The sequence below is a fragment of the Bidens hawaiensis genome, unplaced genomic scaffold (assembly GCF_021521415.1).
Source record: "Bidens hawaiensis isolate Kalapana, Puna unplaced genomic scaffold, B.hawaiensis_p1.1 tig00025962_1, whole genome shotgun sequence".
Classification (NCBI taxonomy): domain Eukaryota; kingdom Viridiplantae; phylum Streptophyta; class Magnoliopsida; order Asterales; family Asteraceae; genus Bidens; species Bidens hawaiensis.
The window spans coordinates 2,258-23,859 of NW_027494163.1; the positions used below are offsets into that span (position 1 = coordinate 2,258).

General features: G+C 37.4%; 3 pseudogenes; 1 reads left to right on the forward strand and 2 right to left on the reverse strand.

Moving 5' to 3' along the window:
- Positions 1-249: 249 nt before the first annotated feature.
- LOC143572536 (uncharacterized) lies at positions 250-10,550 on the forward strand (annotated as a pseudogene).
- A 333-nt stretch (positions 10,551-10,883) lies between these two features.
- LOC143572525 (serine carboxypeptidase-like 50 pseudogene) lies at positions 10,884-21,578 on the reverse strand (annotated as a pseudogene).
- LOC143572531 (serine carboxypeptidase-like 50 pseudogene) lies at positions 10,947-12,113 on the reverse strand (annotated as a pseudogene).
- Positions 21,579-21,602: the final 24 nt, after the last annotated feature.

Here is a 21,602-nt window from a genome sequence, read left to right on the forward strand (position 1 = left end):
ATAAGAAACTTATACGGGATACATATTTCAGCTATTTTTTCTAATACTGGATCTTTAATGTTGTGTTTTCAAATGGTGAAACATTCTAAGAATACTGACCGTAAGCACAATATTGTGGCATATCTCAATGAGGGTGACAAAAACGTGAAAGAATTCAAGGTGATGATGTCGTTCCTCAAAAGATCTAGAATGTTCAAAGCCATCATTGTACACTAGGATCCCTATGAGCAGATTATAGAAGAATTTTGGATGAATGCTAGGGATTGTGGGAGTGAGATCAAGTCTAAGGTGCAGGGGAAAGAGATTGTAATATTTAAATGGCTGATTAGACGGATACTGGAGTTTGGTGATTCAGAGTCAGGTGCGGTTGCATTGCACGACAAGATGGTTAAAGGATGTTTGATGAGGATGAGGTATCAAGAAGAGGTGAATACAATTTCTTCCAGGAATACGGGAACGTCGAGGCCCTACAAATTCTTGGTGCATGTTGTTGTACGTTGCTTGGGTCATCGGAAAGAAGGATATGATGAGATATTAGACTATCAGACGAGCACATTGGCAGCTATATGTTTGAATCTGAAGTTTAATTTTTCAAAGATGAAGCTGGACAACATGAAGAATAACTTTGGGAAAGATGGTGGTTGCAGTATCCGAGGTTTATCCAGATGTTTATTGAAGATCTATTTCCAGAGGTTAAGAAGGAGGGTGAAATCTTATTCCTGGATCACACGACATGAAATTTGTATAATAAACTTACATCATATCGAGGAAAGTCGGAGGCATAAATTCCAAAGTTTAGAGGTTTATTTGGTCATTTGAAGTGGAGAGATACGTAGCTCCAGTTGATAATAAAATGGAGGAATGATAGAAGTGATTCAGACAGGGAGAATGAGGAATATAAAATGACTGTGTTTAAACCAATTGGGGGCTGTAAAAGATTTATTACAATTGAAAGTAGAGATGAGGATGAAGACGATGCCGGCAAGCACGAGGACGAATAGTAGCTTTAGGGTTTATGATGAACTCTAGTTGTTTACGTTTTATGTTTAGGATGCTCTAACAAACACATTATGTTCTAATTTTATGTTATGAAAGGCCCCCAACCCGGGTGCCCTACTTTCATGCTGGTTGGATTTACTCATTCACATAATTCGTAAAATTAGAGTTAATTAAAACATTTCGCGGAAATAAAAGTCTACCATTCGTACATAACAAAAACATCTTGTCTTAAACAGAAATAACATAAGTCTTAAACATAAAACATAAATGGCACAGGTGTCTTCTTCATAGCGATGCTAGTCTCCCTCTTATTGCCACGTGTCATCATCAAGCAACTTGTCTCATTCTACTTTCCTGCATGCATACTAAAAGTTAGCTACGCTGAGTGAGTTCTAGTTAATTAACATACATTACGTTCACTTACTTACTAATACACGTCCGAAGATATGTATTAATACTTACCTGTTCATCTATTACTCAAACATACATACATACATTTATACTTCTTACTGACCACATACCTCGGATACTATAAAGATCCGGTTACCACATACCTTGGATATTATAAGGGTCCAGTCCCTACATACCTCGGAATTAATAAGGATCCGGCGTCCTACATACCTTGGATATCGTCACAGTCCAGTTCCTACTTACCTTGGATATTATGAGGGTCCAGTGCCCTACATACCTCGGTTATTTTTAGGGCCCAGTGCCCTCTATCATACCATATAACTCTACCTTCGTTACATTTTCTGTCGACTTCCTTCAATCGTAATTAATATAACAACTACGTGCATACCAGTTAATCAATCCATAACATTCACATTCATATGCAAACATATATCTAATATACACTTACCATTTAGGGTAAGTGTATTATTCTAACACATCATAGTATGCACACAGCCCCGAAAACATAACACATAAAAGAGGCTATAACTCACCTGGATCCTGTTGCGTTCACCGTTAATAGTAATTCCTTTCTTCAACTATGCACGACTAACTGTTAATAACATACACATATTAATCTCTATTTTTGTTTCTTTACTTATTTTATGAAGTTAACGAGTTAACAATTAAGTTAACTGATCTGAACATATAACCTCCTTAACTCGTTCGTATTAGTTTAACATACTCACCTATTTTATTAATGAGTCGACTTGTTAGTTTGCATTCTCACGGATCTTTTATTATTATTATTATATGCATATATATATTATTATACTTATTTCTTTATTAGTAATGCACATTCTTAATGCATTTAAGAGTCAACACTTCTTTAAGCGAGTTCAGGTTGGCGTCGGGTTTAGGTTCGGCTCTTTGCTTGGTTTAAGTTCTCATAACCATATATTATTTTCTTATACATACATACATACATACATACATACATACACATATATATATATATATACTTTGTAAGTTCACTCCTGTTAATGAGTTTCTTTTTTAGCGAGTTAGTTGCTCGGTTTACCTTCTAATCACATCCTTCTATTTGAGACGGGTTACGGGTTCTAAGCGGGTCGGGTCTCGGGATCGGGTTTCGTTTATTCTTATCGTTTCCTTTATCATAATTTTTATTGTTATTATTATTATTATTATTATTATTATTATTATTATTATTATATAAATACCCCCCCATCTTCTTCTTCTTCTTCTTCTTCTCATGTTCACGGCCACCACCGCCACTTCCAGTTCCAGCAACCAAGGCCATGCCTTATCCTAAAACGGCTGTCCACACGGAACGACGATTCGCACCCAAGATGCTTCGCATGGGGTGCGATTTGAATCTCAGGAACGATTGCACGGATGAAGTCGTATCGGATTCGCACGGGATGCGAATCAAACATTTCACATGATGACTCCGTTCGCTTGCCACTGATTCGCATGGGATGCGAATCAAAGAGTTCGCATGATGACTCTATTCGCATGGGATGCGAATATTTCCCGGCAACCCTTCGCTCGACGTTCCAATCGCATAGTATGTTAATCAGTCGCACGGGTTCTGGTTATGTCTGGGTTCAGGTCTGGATCGGATGCGAATTTGGATGTGGTTTCATAAGGGTTCGGATACGAGACTCATTGAGTTGTTTATGGTTCAGATCTAGGCTCGGGTCTGCTGGTTCAAGTTTCTGGTTACGGAACTCCGGGTTTCGGTGAACCCGTTCACACCAAAATGTTATTTCTTGAATTTTTGTTAAATTACAAATTGATGTTATTGTTATTATCTTCATTAGATTTGTTGGTAGCTTGCTCCCCCGGTTCGTTTTATGTCAGTTTGCTTCAGCTCGATGAGTTCATTTTGATAATTGATCTAAGATGGAAACGAGATGTGAAAAAGGAAACAAATATTAATTATAAACATACCTTAAATATTGATAGCCCGATCTTGGACAAATGGAATTGGATTTTGGAATGTTTGGTGCAGGAGATTTTTATTTTGTGCATGTGTGTGTGTACCAATGATTGGAATGGTGATGACGGAATGATAAGGATGGAAATCTCGGGTTTTAAGGTTTGAATAGGCAAAGCCCAAAGGCTTTTAGGCCCAAATCATTCTCAAGTCCATTAATCCTTCTTAACCTGTTAGTGCATTTTCTTCATGGCATTATATGTCTCTCTCTCTCTGATCAACATGGTGTAGAGCCCCCTCACCAATTCAAGGTGCCAAACTCTAATTCAAGGTTAGTACTACCTCCATGGAAGTCTTTTTCACCATTAAAACCTTTTATTGAACTCTAGAGATGTCATAAATATGTTAGGGTTTGAGTTTTGATTAAAACAGTTGCTGACAGATTCGTATTCGTTTATTGTTTGGTCCGTAACTCAATGAAAATTGATTATTTTTTATCGATTCTTGTTTCCATGATATTATACTTTGAGTCTAGTTTCCAGAAAGGTATAATTTGTAATTTTTGGACGACATTTGAATGGTTTTTAGGATTTTATAAAAACGTGTGTCGAAGCTGATGCGGGGAGTCGGATTCTGGTCTGGCTTCCCGACATCATAACTCTTTTTTGACAAGTCCAAATTAGTTGGTTCCACTTCTGGAACTTCATATTTCGAGTTAGGATTACAACCCAATTGTAATCGTTTAATTTGGTTTGTTAATGATTTCTAAACAAATAAAACCATTTTGTTGCGCACTGAAATAGCTGCACGTACCTTTCTATGTTGGGGGAATTTTTATGATTTTTGTGTGCATTGGAAAAACATAATAAAAATACTTTTAGATACCTAATACATTTATGAAACTCTGGTAAAACTTTCATAATTTATTCATATGATTTTCCTATGTAATAAAATATATCTTTGTATGCTAAAATCTGCTCCTTATACTCGTTATTGATCAATTCGTTCGTTTTAGGCTTAACCGGTGGCTGTCCAATCGAGTACCTTTCGGGGATGTTTTAAGTGAAGTGTTTGCTCCGTCATCTTCCTAGGTATGTCATATATGTCCGAACTTTTAAATAAAACGAATATTTTTATTTTATATTTAACTTTGGGCGCCTTTTCCCTGTTTTGGGAATTTTGATATTTATTATTCCGCTGTTTATTACTCTGGGCTGATTTTAATAAAATGAACTTGTTTCGTTTTAAATTTTTGAGAATTTTTGGATATGATTACCAACTGTAGGATTCCCGGGTTTCGGGGTCTTATAGTAAATACATTTTCCCTTAAAACATTTCATAGCTTTTATCTAGCCATTTAAACTCATAAGCCTCTGTTTCAAAAACACATTCTTATACTTTCAGTTTTTGAGAAATAATCGGTTTCCAAAAATGCCCTTTCGTTATCTTTTTAACAAAAAATCACTTTTCGTCACCTAACGAGCTAGGACCTGTTATAATAAATAAAAATAGGTTGTTTTGACATCTCGTAGGTTTAAAAAGATGCTCATGGCTGCATTTTTGCTAACGGGCCCGGTTTTCGCTCTTTCGAGTCTTAGTTCGGTTTTAACAACGATGATTCGTGTAAAACAGTTCCGGGTCAGGTTATAACTCATCATAAGATCATATTTAGGGCTGTAAAAAGATATTATAATATCACTTAGGTTTCCGGGTTAGGTTCACAATTAAACGGGTTGCAAAAGTGACGGTTTAAAAGGTTTTTAGTATCCGGTTTTAGTATTATCTCTTGGAGCTATTTTTTATTATGTTTAATTAGTTAAATAAGTGTGTTTAACTTCTAGAAATTAGTTTAAATATACAGAAGTAAATAGGTCACTTTTCGGGTTTGTTTTCAAGCTACTTTACACTTAAACGAGTTACCGATTAGTCATAAATCCAGCCACGGTTTTGGGGCTGCTCTTAATATGATTTTTTTTATAGTTTCAAAATATATATATTCATTTTATAAACAGGTCCGGGCTTAGGTCAGCCCATTTTTCTTAAACAATTCGATTCTTGGCAAAACTATCGCTTTTGCTTAAAACAATGTTTCCTATTTAACCCCACAAATCCCAAAATAGTTTATTGATCAAAAATCCATTATTCACTATAAAACAAGTTTGAATCTATTCGAATGCATGTAAATGACTTATCTATTGTTTCATATTGATATTAGGTGCTCGGAACTTAAACAATGGCTTCGGTTCGGTTGGGCCCGTTAGCACCTTTATGTTATATTTTTAACAAAACTCATTTTTGGTTATCAAACAAGTTCGGGTTAGATTATATGTTTAAAATATATATGTGGGACTTTAATATGATATCATAACAGTACTTAGACTATAGGGTTCAGTTCTTGATCAAACGGGCCACTTAAGTGTCGTTTCCGGGTTTTTTAAGGCGCGGTTTTTATAATACAATTATAGCTTCATCAAAATACTTTTATACAAACAAAATAGGATACCTAGTTGCTGGAAAATATGTGATAAATTTCAGAGGTTCAATAGTTGCAAATGAGGTTAGTTTTCAAACTAGGTAACATGTAAAATATTAACTATTTGGCCATGATAGTGGCCACGGTTTGAAGGGATGCTGTAATACAAGTTTGACGCATTAATACTCTGGACTGTGTCTGCATTAAGATTGTATACATCCCTATTAGTTTGCGGTTCCGTTAGGCTACAAGGATTTAACCGATTTTTTAAGCTTTATTTTATTAATTAGTTATTAAGTTATGGGTTTGGCTGCTAACACACGGGTTCAAGGCTTGGATTTGTTAGCATGTGATGAGTATAAACAACGAATTGATACCTTGGACGTGCAAGAACAGACAACAAAGAAAAAGATCAAACGAGAGAGCAAGTTATAGATACCTGTGTTACTCGATTTCCTTCAGCTTCTGCTGGGCCGTTTGGATTTAATTACAGCAGCAAAACAACACCAAATCAGCAGCAAACTAAGCATAGATTTCAAAGGATTGAAAGTGCAAACAAGGTGCAATTAGATCGGATTTTATAGGGTTAAGGAAGCAAGATTCATTGCCTCACATGTTTGCATGAAGGATATTGACCCAAGGCCACAACCATACAAGTTCTAATTACATCAGCCCCCGAGGCCTCATATTTATCAAAACCATCCTTAGTTAATTCTGGGGACAGAGGATTCCCAAACTACACCCGAAAGTTGTTAATTGTATCGAATACGCGCATTAACGAGTTATTTATGTACTTAGAAATCAACTCAGCCCCGTGTGGACTAAATTAAGTATAATTACAGCCAACAAGTCCACACGACACTACACGAGTTGAATGGGTCGGCAATTTCACTTGTGCAACGCACAAACAACCAAATAAACGCGAATTTGCGTTGTACCGACCCATTTGTTATGTGGCCTACCTTTTATTTGATAAAAAAATGCGCCTTGTTGTCCTCTGCATATTGAATAGAGGCATTCTTCCAAAAGTTATTTAGGGTTTGTGGATACATGCAGGGTTAATCGTCAGGATGTTAAAGTAACTGCTGCCGGTGATTGTCATGTTGATGTTATAAAACTCTGGGTAGGATAGACTACAGGTGAGGTATGGTAACAAGTTGTGAGGATACTTGAATTGCAGGTTTCTAGGGTTTTATGCCATGATTATAGAGTTTAAAAAGATGATGAAGATGAAAAGCAAGGAAAACGAGTAAGTTGTTTGAGAAGACGAAGTGTGATATAGGTGACAAGACCTTGGATAGGTGCCTTGATGATGTGTAGGATCGAGTGTAATACTATCTCCTCTTTAATTAATGTGCATAGTCCATTAAAGACGAAAGCACACAATAAATCACTTTCAAATCTTCATATATTATCAAAATAGTTAAATTACAATGAGAATCTAACAGTATCAATATTGTAGTACAATGGAATCAACTCCCTCTAATGCATAAGTCTATCTACCTATTTATAGACATCACAAGACACTTATGCGGCACATAAGCTTATCCGGAGCGTAACTTATACGCCGCATAAGACTTATGCGTTGCATACTTATGCACTGCATATACATGCAAAACACATTCTAACTACTTCTAATGCATACAAGACCCCAGTGGTAGACGTTTAAGCACCAGCAAACTCCCCTTCGGATATTGCTAGGTCTTGATTCTCAAATCTTCATTCCTTAGCTCCAATTGCACGTTCACGATATTCTCTTCTCATATCTTCAAATGATCTTTTCTTCGAGCCTTCTTGACTGGTAGGAATGGAAACACCACAAGGCTTATATTGAAACTTTGACAACGAATCCCGTTCCATCCTTTCCTTATGTTCAGCTTCCTTCTTTTGCTCTTCCTTATCTTGTTCATCTCCCAGTTGCCTCTATTTACTCTCCCACACTCTACCTGAATGTATCTTGTAAAGAAAACAAACTTAAATGACTTGTTGATACTGTAGAGCTTGGTCCACATGCTTCTCGTTGTAAATATGAACTCTTACTTATCTCTAATGAATTCTTTTGATTAACTTGTTCATTTTATATACTAATTGAAGTTGCAATTCAAATATGATTTCAATTAAAGTGATAAGTAATCCATTCAAAGGATTAGATCAATAGTTTACTGTTTCATTGGACTGAATTGTGTTCAATTAGCTTAGATTACGAATTCTATGATCCTAACAGAATTACCTTAGCATTTTGTGAATTCGCACTAAGTTAATCAAAGGATCCCATTTGCAAGGATGGAAATACCTCTACCTACCGTGAATCCTACAAGCATTCTTTGGTAAGGAAGGCGTTCCCTCCACCTTATAAATGTCTTGGATAACATAAAAACATGTGTTTATACCTACAATTAACAATTCTTAACTCGTAATAACTATAAATCTTGCTAAGGTGCATAATTACAACCCTAGTCTTAACAGCTTTTGACCCGATTTTGTTGCATTCATAACTTATTCACAATAAATCCAAATGAGTTAAACACTGATTTTATGGCATAGTTCTCCAAAAGACGTATAGAAAAGTATATAGAGCATAGCAAACACCTTCGTTTGGACCTTCAAATATCTATACAACAATGTGCATATAAATACACTTTTGAAAGATGGATACTTTTCTTATATTTCGAGGATCCAAATAAGAAACTTTTCTAAACAAAAGTTTTTCACAACACAATAATTTTGTAATCTGTAAATTTTCATAACTTTTCTTTGATGTTAGAAATTTTTAATGAGTCTGAACTTCTATGTCAGAATCTGTCCAAATCAGGAAACAACATTACCAACATCTTTTATATTCAAACTTTCACCTATTGACATCTCGTTAAACCCTAACATTCTTGTAACATTCACCCGACCCTAAACTGATATCTCTTTTAGTGAGTCACTGATCTTCCCCTCAGCTCAGTCTTTTTGGTTCTTGAGAATAGTCGTCACCTTTTCAAGGACCAGAATAATTATCCTTGTCCAATGGTTCTACATCCATCCCTAAATGTTTTCTAGTACTTTTAACTTTCCCACCATTCTTGTAACTATCACCTGTAATCCACGCATGTAATCCACGCAGGTGTGTCCACATCCCCTGAGTGGACGAGGAAAGAAAGGATTAATCACAGCAACCCCTTAGATTCCAAATCCAGGAGTCAACTTTCACGTTTGAGCATTCGATACATGTATCAGTCCGTGGAAGAGTAAAAGGGTCATCACTATTGAGGATCTCCCCCTAATCTTAGATAGGTCATGTCGAGGTTCATCACAGTTCATTGTTAGGCTTACATGCTAGGCTACCCTTTTTATAGAGGCTCTGTGGACCACCTACCACTAGTCTTTGGCCAAAGGGTTTTATTGCGCAAAACATTGGGACGTAGGCACCCGTTGAGGGAACCCCAACAAATTCAGATGCAAATCCATGCACCTCATTAAGATCATATTGGCATACTCTCCCAAAAAAGAAAGATCAGAAACACCCCCCCCCATTGAAGAAGAGAATGAGGTACAACAAGGCCATTTCTCTCCACTATCCTTCTCACGGAGCCGTGCGTAGATGTTACCCCTCAAACAGCTCACAACCAGCAAGCGGTTAGCCTCCCTCTACAAAGAATGGAAGTGTGGGTGAATCGACATCAAATAGAGCAATTCACATTTTCTTTGAGCAACAATGTGAGATGAGCATCCCTTTCACAAAAACTTACAGACCCCCTATCATGTTCAGCACCTTGTGATCATCTCAAGTATCATTACAAACCCTCTCCTACCATTTTTATTTTCAAAAAAAATTCATGGATTATCAAGACGAGTGTGAATCCGGTAATCCAAGACAAATTAATCCAGGAGCTTATGCTCTCCTCTAGGGAGGGGTTTTTCTTGAGAGAGATAAGTCGAGCGTAGCCACCAGCTAGACCGATTATCGGACTCGAAGGAAATTTATGTTAAAAGAAAATAAACTCATTTCTCTGCTTAGGTTCAACAAATTATAGTGCAAAACGCTACACTTCTTCCTATTTCAGCAACTATATTCAAATTATGGGCAAAACGACCAATATAAAACAAAGAGCTAACTAACATAGATGCGTCACGATTATTTATATACATAGTGCATGTGAATCACATCTTAAACATTGGCATTGAACCCATCAAATAAGAAAGTATACAAGAATTATAATAAAACAATGAAAATCATAAAGATCAACATGTGTGATAGTTTCTTGAACTAGCAATATGCAAGACTACCACAACAGTTTCGAAGATCATGAGATACTCTCCCAAAAAAGAAAGATCAGACACCCCCCCCCAATTGAAGAAGAGAATGAGGTATAAAAAGGCTATTCTCTCCACTATCCTTCTCATGGAGCCGTGCGTAGATGTTACCGCACATACAGCTCACAACCAACAAGCGGTTAGCCTCCCTCTACAAAGAATGGAAGTGTGGGTGAATCGACATCAAATAGAGCAATTCGCATTTTCTTTGAACAACAATGAGAGAAGAGCATCCCTTTCACAAAAACTTACAGACCCCCTATCCTGTTCAGCACCTTGTGATAATCTCAAGAATCATTACAAACCCTCTCCTACCATTTTTATTTTCAAAAAAAATTCATGGATTATCAAGACGAGTGTGAATCAGGTAATCCAAGACAAATTAATCCAGGAGCTTATGCTCTCCTCTAGGGAGGGGTTTTTCTTTAGAGAGATAAGTCGAGCGTAGCCACCATCTAGACCGATTATCGGACTCGAAGGAAATTTATGTTAAAAGAAAATAAACTCATTTCTCTGCTTAGGTTCAACAAATTATAGTACAAAACGCTACACTTCTTCCTATTTCAGCAACTATATTCAAATTATGGGCAAAACGACCAATATAAAACAAAGGGCTAACTAACATAGATGTGTCACGGTTATTTATATACATAGTGCATGTGAATCACATCTTAAACATTGGCATTGAACCCATCTAATAAGAAAGTATACAAGAATCATAATAAAACAATGAAAACCATAAAGATCAACATGTGTGATAGTTTCTTGAACTAGCAATATGCAAGACTACTACAACAATTTCAAAGATCATGAGATAGACTTTAATTAAACATTCTTACTACCAAACAATCCTCTATCAAGAACCCAATCCTCAATCATGGCTTGCGAGTTAACCGCCTGATCAGTTGGCACAAAATGGCCCGCACCCAACACCACCACATGGCTCAAATTATCCGACTTCTGCACATAACCAGCAAGCACATTATTCACACTCCAAACACTCCGTTCGGCTTCCAAAAACTTATCAAGCCCCTCCCACTTCATCTTCCTCACCCAAGACTGAACCGACATAACACCGTCTCTCAAATCACACTGACCTTGATACAACAGTAGCTTGGTATTCTTAACAATATATTCCACCATGTACCTAACACCCTTCATCACATCCGCATGCAATGCTGCCCGAACCACATCACTACATTCCTCAAAAGCCATCGATTCGTTAACTCCCAACGCCTTTTTAACCTCGGGGTCTTTCAAAAACTCTTCAACCCAATCAGAATGATAAGGAATCTGCCTCCTAAAATCATACAAAGTCGCTAAACCCGTCACCATTCCAAGAAAGTTCCAGACTTTGATTCTTGCATCTGTAGCTTCACTCCAATTACCATCATTAGTCAACTTTATAGCCTCAAGTTGAAGTTTTCCATTTGGGTTTTTTGGTTCTCATTTTTCCATTTGCCTACTTGAATAGCCTGACCGGTCAACCCGTTTCCAACAGCTAACCCAAAACAAATTTACCCGTTCTGACACGGGTAAACTCGGGTTTCTTTTAAGAATATAGTACCCGATTGCTGGAACATATTTTCCAGCGTAACTCTCACCCGTGATGTAAATAGGGCGAGAGTTAAACAACGGGTCTAAAGCGATAAACTTTCTTATCGTGATAAATAGATGTTTTGCTACAGTTTTTTGGTCCCGTGGAATCTCTTCGGGTGTGGAAGCAATACTAAAACCAGTTCCAATCGGGTTATCAAGAAACAACAAGCCGAATATCCTGTTCCGAGAGCCGGGATTGGGTTCAAGTGTTAAAGAAGCCATAACTCGCCACGGCCCGAGTTCGTAGAAGTTTCCGGTCATGGAGGAGCAGCCAGGGCCTTCTAGAAGCCAGATGACAAGTGGGGTGTTAGAGAGTGAAGTGTTGGTGGTGTTTTAGGCTTCATAAAAGGCGTAGAAGATGGTGGAACCGGGGTGAGGAGGCCCGTGTTGCATGTTTATGACCCGGCGGGTCAAATATATTACTTGGGGAAGACCCGGGGTGAGGAGGCCCTCCGTTCTATAAACCGTGGTCGGGTCAAATATATTACTTGGGGAAGACCCGGGGTGAGGAGGCTCGTATCACGTGTTTGGTATGTTAAACCGCGACCGAGTCAAATATATTACTTGGGGATGACCCAGGGTGAGGAGGCTCGTGTTGCATGATTTTGTTTTATTAAACTATGACCGAGTCAAATATATTACTTGGGGATGACCCGGGGTGAGGAGGCTCGTGTTGCATGATTTTAACGGTTTTGTTAAACCGTGACTAGGTCAAATATATTACTCGGGGAAGACCCGGGGTGAGGAGGCCCGTGCTGCGTGAAAAGATGTTTAATGTTTTATTTACTTATGATTTGGTTAAGAAAAGCTATTTATGATTTTATGGACTCATGATTTTCCCCTACATTCCATACTCATGGAATTTAAATTTTTAATGAATGTCGTTTATGAAAACTTGAACTCACTCAGCTCAAGCTGACTTTGTATGTATGTTAGATTGACTTTCAGGTTAAGAAGTGGATGCTACCGCTTGGACGTGCTGGATGCTACTCGGGAGGTTGAAGGCATTTCTAGTCGAGGATTTCAAATAAAAGTGATATTTTATTTATATTTGATTTTTGGACACTTGTACCCGTATTTGGGATTTTTAAATACTTACACTTTTTCCTTTGTTATTTACTCTGAACTTGTTTTGAATAAAACGAATCGTTTGGTTTTAAATTTTTGTGAATTTGTGGACGTGATTACCAACTGTAGGATTCCCGGGATTCGAGGTCTTACACACACCCTTACCTCTTGTAATATCTTCAAGAAATTATGTCCACAGGTTGTACTACCTATTTCTCAAAGAAATACTTCACAGTGGCAGCCACAAGCTTGCTTCATGGGAGTAGATAACAACACATCAAACCCTCCTTGGTTATTTGATAGCGAAGCATCCCATCATATTACCAATGACTTCAATGCTTTATCCATTCACACCCCATATAACGGTGCCGAGGAATTAGTCATCGGAGATGGTTCGTCTCTTACTATTACTCATGTTGGTTTGGTTACTCTTCATTTTTCTAATACTTCTTTTGTTCTAAATAATGTTCTTTGCATTCCCACCCTATCCCGTAACATTATTTCCATTTCTCGATTATGTATTGATAACAATATACTAATTCAATTCTTTTCTATGAATTTTGTTATCATGACTGCCAAACCACATTTCTCTCCTTCACGGAACAAGTAGCCATGGCATCTATAAACTCCGTCCCACCAAGCCACCTCATGTCTTCTCATTGCAATTCAATAAAGATTTCCTTTTGCATCACTGCTTAGGACATCATCAATTTAAAGTTTTAAAATATTTGTCATCTTTTGTTCCTTCAATTAAGACTTTTCATGATTCTTGTAATGTTTGTTGCATTAATAAAAGTCATAAACTTCCCTTTCATACCTCTTCTCTCACCTCTAATGCCCCTTTAGAATTGATATTTTCCGATGTGTGGTCTTCACCCGCCCATTCATATGACGGCCTTAAATATTACATAATATTTGTTGACCACTTCACCAAGTATATTTGGATTTATCCTTTAAAATACAAATCGGATTCTCTAACCACATTCACTCATTTCCAAAAACTCATGGAAAATTTTTTTAAAGAAAAATCAAACGGCTTTTTTCTGATAATGGAGGTGAGTACATCAAGCTATCACCTCACCTTGCTTCTTGTGACTTAACTCACCTTATTTCCCCACCTCACACACCCGAACACAACGGATATGCCGAATGCTGACATCGACAAATAGTCGAAAGGGTCTTGCTTTACTTTCCCAAGACAAAATTCCTTTAAAATTTTGGCCATTTGCTTTCACTACCGCCACCTACTTAATCAACCGATTACCCACTACTACACTTCAAAATGACTCTCCCTTCTTTCGCCTATTCCAATAGCTTCTAAACTATGAAAAACTTCGCAGTTTTGGTTGTCTATCATATCCATTGCAATGACCCTACACAGCCCACAAACTTCAACCATGATCAAAACCGAGCATTTTTGTGGGCTACTCATCCTCTCAAAGTGCATATCACCTCCTTGATCCGCTCACCAACAAAGTGTACATCTCCCAACATGTACATTTTTTTAACATCAATTTCCTTTTGAACAACTTACTCAAACCACTACTCCAAATTTATTTACACTAGAATCATGAATTCCTCTCACCATCACTCACATACAACCACCAAACCCACCAAATTCTACCAACCATATAACTCCTACTCCTTTGCCTACTTCCAACTCATTCTCTCAACCAACTAATTCCAACTTTTCCAATTCCACCATTCCCGATATTCCCCTCAATCACCAACCACCCACTATACGAACCCAACATAAACCGAACCCTAAATATCATAATTCAGACTTTATTCTCTACAACACAACCACTCAACCTTTTCTTGAACCCTCCACTATCACCCAAGCACTTAAACACTTGTCATGGCGCAAGGACATGCAAAGTATGACGCACTCATGCATAATAAAACTTGGACTCTTGTTCCCCCCAACTTTGTTCCTAATTTAGTCGGACGTAAATGGGTTTACCGAACTAAATTTAAACCTGATGGCTCCGTTGATCGACTAAAAGCACGTCTTGTTACTAAGGATTTCCATCAACGGTCCGGCTTGGAGTGGACTATAAAGAAACATTTAGTCCGGTAGTCAAACCCACTACCCTTCGTCTTACTCTTGCTTTAGCCAATTCTTAAAATTGGTATCTTCGTCAACTCGACATCAACAATGCTTTCCTCCAAGGCACACTTACCGAAACAGTGTATATGTCTCAACCACCCGGATTTATCGACCCTATCCTTTCCTAACCATGTTCGCAAACTCAACAAAGCTACTTACGGTCTTCGACAGGCTTAACGAGCTTGGTATGAGGAACTAAAGTCTTTCCTTATCTCAGCTCATTTTAAACGTATAATTTCATACTCATCTCTCTTTGTCCACCGCTCTACCGCCTCACCCATCTATGTTCTAGTATACATTGATGATATTATTATCACCAGTCCTAACTCATCGGTGGTAAATACATTCATCACTTCCCTTTCCACTCGCTTCTCACTCAAAGATTTGGGTAACCTCTCTTACTTTCTCAGGGTTGAGGTATTACCACACTCGCATGGTCTTTTTCTTTCTCAAGCTAGGTACATTCTTGACATCCTCACTCGAGCCAACATGATGGATAGTAAACCCACATCTACACCGATGACTACCTCGGTTCCGCTAGCTAAAGGGGAAGGTGCATCTATATCATCTCCCACAGATTATCGTACATTTGTCAGAGCCTTACAATATCTCTCTCTTACTCGACCGGATGTTGCATTTACGGTTAACAAACTATCACAACAACGGAACAACATTGGTCTGCCATAAAGCGTTTACTTCAGTATTTGCATGGCACTATTCACCATGGGTTACTCATTAAACGCAACTCCCCATTACACTTACATGCATTCACTGATGCCGATTGGGATGGTGACAAACAGACTTATCGCAGCACAACCGGTTACGTAGTATACCTCGGCTCTAACCCGGTCTCTTGGAGTTCCAAAAGACAACCCACGTTGGCTCGCTCTTCAACCGAAGCCGAGTTTCACACAATTGCATCCACTACCGCTGAGTTATAATGGCTCATATCTCTCATGTTGGAACTTGGATATCTGTCCATAGTCACACCTACTACTTATGACAATCTAAGTGCTACACACTATTCCGCTAACCCAGTTTTTCATTCTCAAATGAAGCATCCAGCACTCAATTTTCACTTTGTACATGAAAAGGTTCAAGCACGGAATCTACAGGTCACTCACATTGCTGGTGATGACCAACTTGCTGATGCTCTCACGAAGCCTCTACTTAAGCACCGGCATCATCTTCTTTTATCCAAGATTGGTCTTCTTCCTAGAACGTCCATCTTGCGGGGCATGTTAGACAATTAACTCATTCCCGCTCAAACATTCAAAGTTGAATTGTAATTATAGATAGTATATGGCTGTCAATATTCATGTCAATCATTACCTTGTTTATAGACTTGTATTTAGAAAATCTCTTTGTATATATTCTGGAACTTTATCAATGAAATACACAGTTAATACAATCTCTTATATTGTGTTGGTTTCGTAATTTGTATTTGTAGCTTCGGCATCCTATTACCAAAGCTCCATTGTTTGTTGCAACAATGTTAGCACTGTTTATATTTCTAGAAAACCCATACAACATTAACTAACCAAACATATCAAAATGGGCATTCACTTTTTCTGAGAAAAGGTTGCATGAGGCCATATTAAAGTTCTCTATATCCCTTCACGGTACCAAATTGTGGATATCTTCATCAAAGGACTTCCACATGTTCCGTTTGACGATCTTCGATCTAGTCATAGTATATCACAATCACCTCTAAATATATGTATATATTATATTAGTCTATCTATAATTAGTTTGTTGAGATATTATTCAATTGTAGTTTGCATTATAAATATGTTTCAATGTTAATGAAATTGGTAAGTAATATATAATGTCTTTTAATGATGTAATGCTAAGCTCGAATAGATAGGAATTAGGCTCACAAGTTTTGTTACAAATGATAAAATAAAGATACTCTCTTTATTCATTAGAAACTAATAATACTATATTATACATACAAAAGGAGTAAGTATAAATAAATAAAACTTACTTGGATACAAAATAATCCAACATACTATCTTCAACAATAGGTGTTGCTTTATTATTATTTTTTTTAATTTTTTTTACAACAACATTTAGGGTATATTTGGCAAAATTAGTTGGTAGCTGTAACTGGAAGCTGGTGGCTTGAAGCTGGTAGCTGTAGAGTTTTAGATATATTTAGATGTTTGATAGAGTAGTTGGAACTTTTAACAAAATGTATAAAATGACCAAAATGGGCATAACTAAAAAAAATAATATTAAATGTACTTATTTTGGAATGTTATTTAAGTAATTAAAATACTAAAAGTTTGTAGTTTTTTCTAAACGCTACTGGTGGGAGCTTTAAGCTTTTCATCATCATCTAAAAGCTTCAAGCTTCTTCAACCAAACAAGACTTTTTCTTAAAAGCTTGAAGCTTGAAGCCTCTAAAAGCTCCATGCCAAACATACTTTTAAACAAAATAAATCTGTTAACTTCGGTTGAGGAGTGGTGTTTAATATGAGTCGCTTTAAACATATTTTACGTCTCTTCTTAGACGAATGTGTCTGTCTCCTAGTGTATAATAACCGAAACAACATGTGTACTGTCGGAGACTGCTCTCACATTCAAGGAGTCACCGGGTAAGATGATGTTCTAGATTAAGATGATGTTCTAGATTTTTGAGGGAAGAAAAAAAAGAAGATAGTGATGGAAGAAATTGTGAGAGTTTCCTCTCTAGCGGTGAGTCTCATTTGTCTATATTTGTGTTTTAGAAAATGAATCATACGTTCTTTTAGTATTCCTACTAAGGCTTTATAAATAATTATTTTATTTAAATACAATAATGACAATTTTATGAAGGAATTTCTTGAAAAAAATTCTCAAAAAAGTCCATCTCAAGAGAGAAACCATATTTGGTCCAAAAATTTTGAAGCTTCAAAAATTTTTTTTCCATAACTCACGAAGCCGTGACATTTAGGTTCGTGTCAATGGTTTTCGATAGGCAATAAAATTATGTCACATGTCTAATGTCTGACACGAGCCATGAGATTTCAAACTAAATCCGTCGGATCCGTGAAGTTTGTTATCAAAACCGACTCCTTGAAAACAATCGTCTCATTGATATTTCAGATTGCTTTTGTCTCTTCCGTGAGTTTTTAAAAAAGTTTGAATGTCCGAATACACTCTATCATTGATCTAAAAAAAACGCTAACGAAGGAGACGAAAGCAATCTAAATCATCATGGAGACGTTTTTTTTTAAGAGACGGTTTTGATTTTAAAATTCATAGATCCGATGGATTTAGTTTGAAATCTCAAGGCTTGTGTCAGACATTGGACATGTGGCATTATTTATTGGCTAGTGAAATCCATCGACACAAACTCAAATATCACGGCTCCGTGAGTTTGAGTGGTACTTTTTGAAATTTTTCAAAATTTTTTGGTTAAATTTGGTTTCTCCCTCTACAATAGAACTAGGGAATTTCTATATAATTAATTATTCATTTTATTTATGACTTATTAATGTCATTTTAAATAACATAATGAACCTAATGAAAGAAACTAGTGCTTTACATGTTGTGTCAGAGCAATTGAGATCTGTCTTTTTTTACCCGTAGTGTTATGGCAATGTATTAACGTGGATTTGGTTGGATTTGATATGGGTTAAGTTGGTTGAGATACCGACACTACATTATAAAAAAAATTAATCTGTTAACGTTAAAAAAAGTATCGACACTTGTATAACTTAAAATTAACATATTAAAAACTTCGTGACGGTAACAATAACTGGTAGTTGCAACAGTGAGTCAACGCGAGTCGGTCGGAATTGGTTAGATTCGTTACGGTACCGGAACTAATTAAACCTTAAAAATAAAGTTAAGTCACCACATTTAAAATTTAAAAAAAATATATATATGTCAGCACTCGTATACTATAAAAAAAATTAACATACTTAAAATAAAATTTTATTCGGTCAGTAAAGCTAGGGTGTTGGTAAAACTCGTGCGTTGTGGCAACGAATTAAGGCATATTTGGTTGATAAGGGTTACGTTAGTAATGGTTCCAGAGTTAAGCCCAAAAAATAATTCGTCAAATTAGTATATAAAAACTTAAAACCCGAGCGTTGGTTAAATCTAGGTGTTGGTAAAACCCGAGCGTTCAAACTCGGGTATTGGTAAAATTTAGGTGTTGGTAAAACCCAAGCGTTAGACGGTGAGTAGACGTGATTTCGGCCAGTATCTGTTACGTATTAAGCTTGTCACAGTGTAAACAACGTTGGTAAAACGCAAGTGTTAAAATCCAAAAAGTAATTTCGTTAAATTAACATATAAAAAATAAAAAATTTAACACGACATTTATTCGATCCGTAAAACCTGAGCGTTGTGGTCCCGGTTGTTGTTGCGGTAAGTCGACGCGAATTTGATCAGTTTCGGTTGAGTAGGTTACGGTACCGGAACCAAAAAAAGAGGTCGGTACCCAGGAGTTTGTAAAACCTGAGCGTGGTCTGTCCCTGTCAATGAATCGATAAAACTCGGGCGTTGGTAAGTTAAAACATTGTCGACTTCGGGCGTTTCGGTCGATTTTGGCCTTTTGGGTACTTGTGTTATACTAAAAAAACATAAAAACCCCATGGCCCAATTGACTTTCGCCACTTGATCCAATAGAACACGTATCATATTCAAGTTTAATCCTTAAAAGTAAAAAGAAAAAAAAACATTCATGACATGTTTAATGAGTCAAAAGTAAAGTCCTTTTGATTTTAGAAAAAAAAAAGTTTGTTCGCAGTAGTCCTAAAGATGCATTAAACACAGTATGCATTGCAATCACTCAAATTCGAGGGTCGATGTCACTTTCATCTTAGTTCCGATTGGACACTGTGTGTTTCATTGCGAAGCTCTCACACAATAGAACACAAAACCGAAAATAACTACTTATTGGCTATTCAGAAGGGGGTTGCGACGCAGCTTGTTGCCCGTTTGTCTGCCACTTTATTGTAATCGTTTTGATTTTAATGAGAATTACTTATTGGCTAAAAAAAAAAATAATAACTAGCTACCAATTGTGCAAAACCAATAGTGCAAAACGCTTCACTTCTTCCTAATTTCAGCAACTACACGGATCAAATTATGAGCTAAACAACCAACTTACAACAAAGTGCTAACATAGATCCTTTACGTTTATTTATATATACAGTGGTTGTGAACCACATCTTAAGCATTGGCATTGAACCCATCAAATAAGTATACAACTGAATCATAATACAGCAATGGCAATCATAAAGATCAACGTGTGTGATAGCTTCTTGAACTAGCAATATGCAAGACTACTACAACAGTTTCAAAGATCATGAGATAGACTTTGAACATTCTTATTACCAAACAATCCTCTATCAAGAACCCAATCCTCAATCATGGCTTGCGAGTTAACCGCCTGATCAGTTGGCACAAAATGGCCCGCACCCAACACCACCACATGGCTCAAATTATCCGACCTCTGCACATAACCAGCAAGCACATTATTCACACTCCAAACACTCCGTTCGGCTTCCAAAAACTTATCAAGCCCCTCCCACTTCATCTTCCTCACCCAAGACTCAACCGACACAACACCGTCTCTCAAATCACACTGACCTTGATACAACAATAACTTAGTATTCTTAACAACATACTCCACCATGTACCTAACACTCTTCATCACATCCGCGTGCAATGCATCCCCAACTACATCACTACATTCCTCAAAAGCCATCGATTCGTTAACTCCTAATGCCTTTTTAACCTCGGGGTCTTTCAAAAACTCTTCAACCCAATCAGAATGATAAGGAATCTGCCTCCTAAAATCATACAAAGTCGCTAAACCCGTCACCATTCCAAGAAAGTTCCAGACTTTGATTCTTGCATCTGTAGCTTCACTCCAATTACCATCATTAGTTAACTTTATAGCCTCAAGTTGAAGTTTTTCCATTTGGGTTTTCTGTTTCTCATTTATTAAACCAAGATTGTAATTATGCAAAGCATGAGTGCCTACTTGAATTGCCGGATCGGTCAACCCGTTTCCAATAGCTAACCCAAACAAATTTACCCGTTCTGACACAGGTAAACTCGGGTTTCTTTTAAGAATATAGTACCCGATTGCTGGAACATATTTTCCAGCGTAACTCTCACCGGTGATGTAAATAGGGCGAGAATTAAACAACGGGTCTAAAGCGATAAACTTTCTTATCGCGATAAACAGATGTTTCGCTATGGTATTTTGGTCCCGTGGAATCTCTTCGGGTGTGGAAGCAATACTAAAACCGGTTCCAATCGGGTTATCAAGAAACAACAAGCCGAATATCCGGTTCCAAGAGCCGGGATTGGGTTCAAGTGTTAAAGAAGCCGTAACTCGCCACGGGCCGAGTTCGTAGAAGTTTCCGGTCATGGAGGAGCAGCCAGGGCCTCCTTGAAGCCAGATGACAAGTGGGGTGTTAGAGAGTGAAGTGTTGGTGGTGTTTTGGGCTTCATAAAAGGCGTAGAAGATGGCGGAACCGGTGGTGGAATTGACAGTGAGGTAGCCGGATTTGGTGGGTTGAGCTTGTTTAGGGAGTGCGGAGGGTGAAGATAAGTGGAAGAGGAGGGTGAGAGTGAGGATGAGTAGCGGTTTGATGGGCGTTGACTCCATGGAAGTGAGGTGTTTTGAGTTCATGCTGATCGGTTTGTTGTTTCGTAATGATGCTGGCTGCAAAAGTAAAAATAGATTTTAGTAG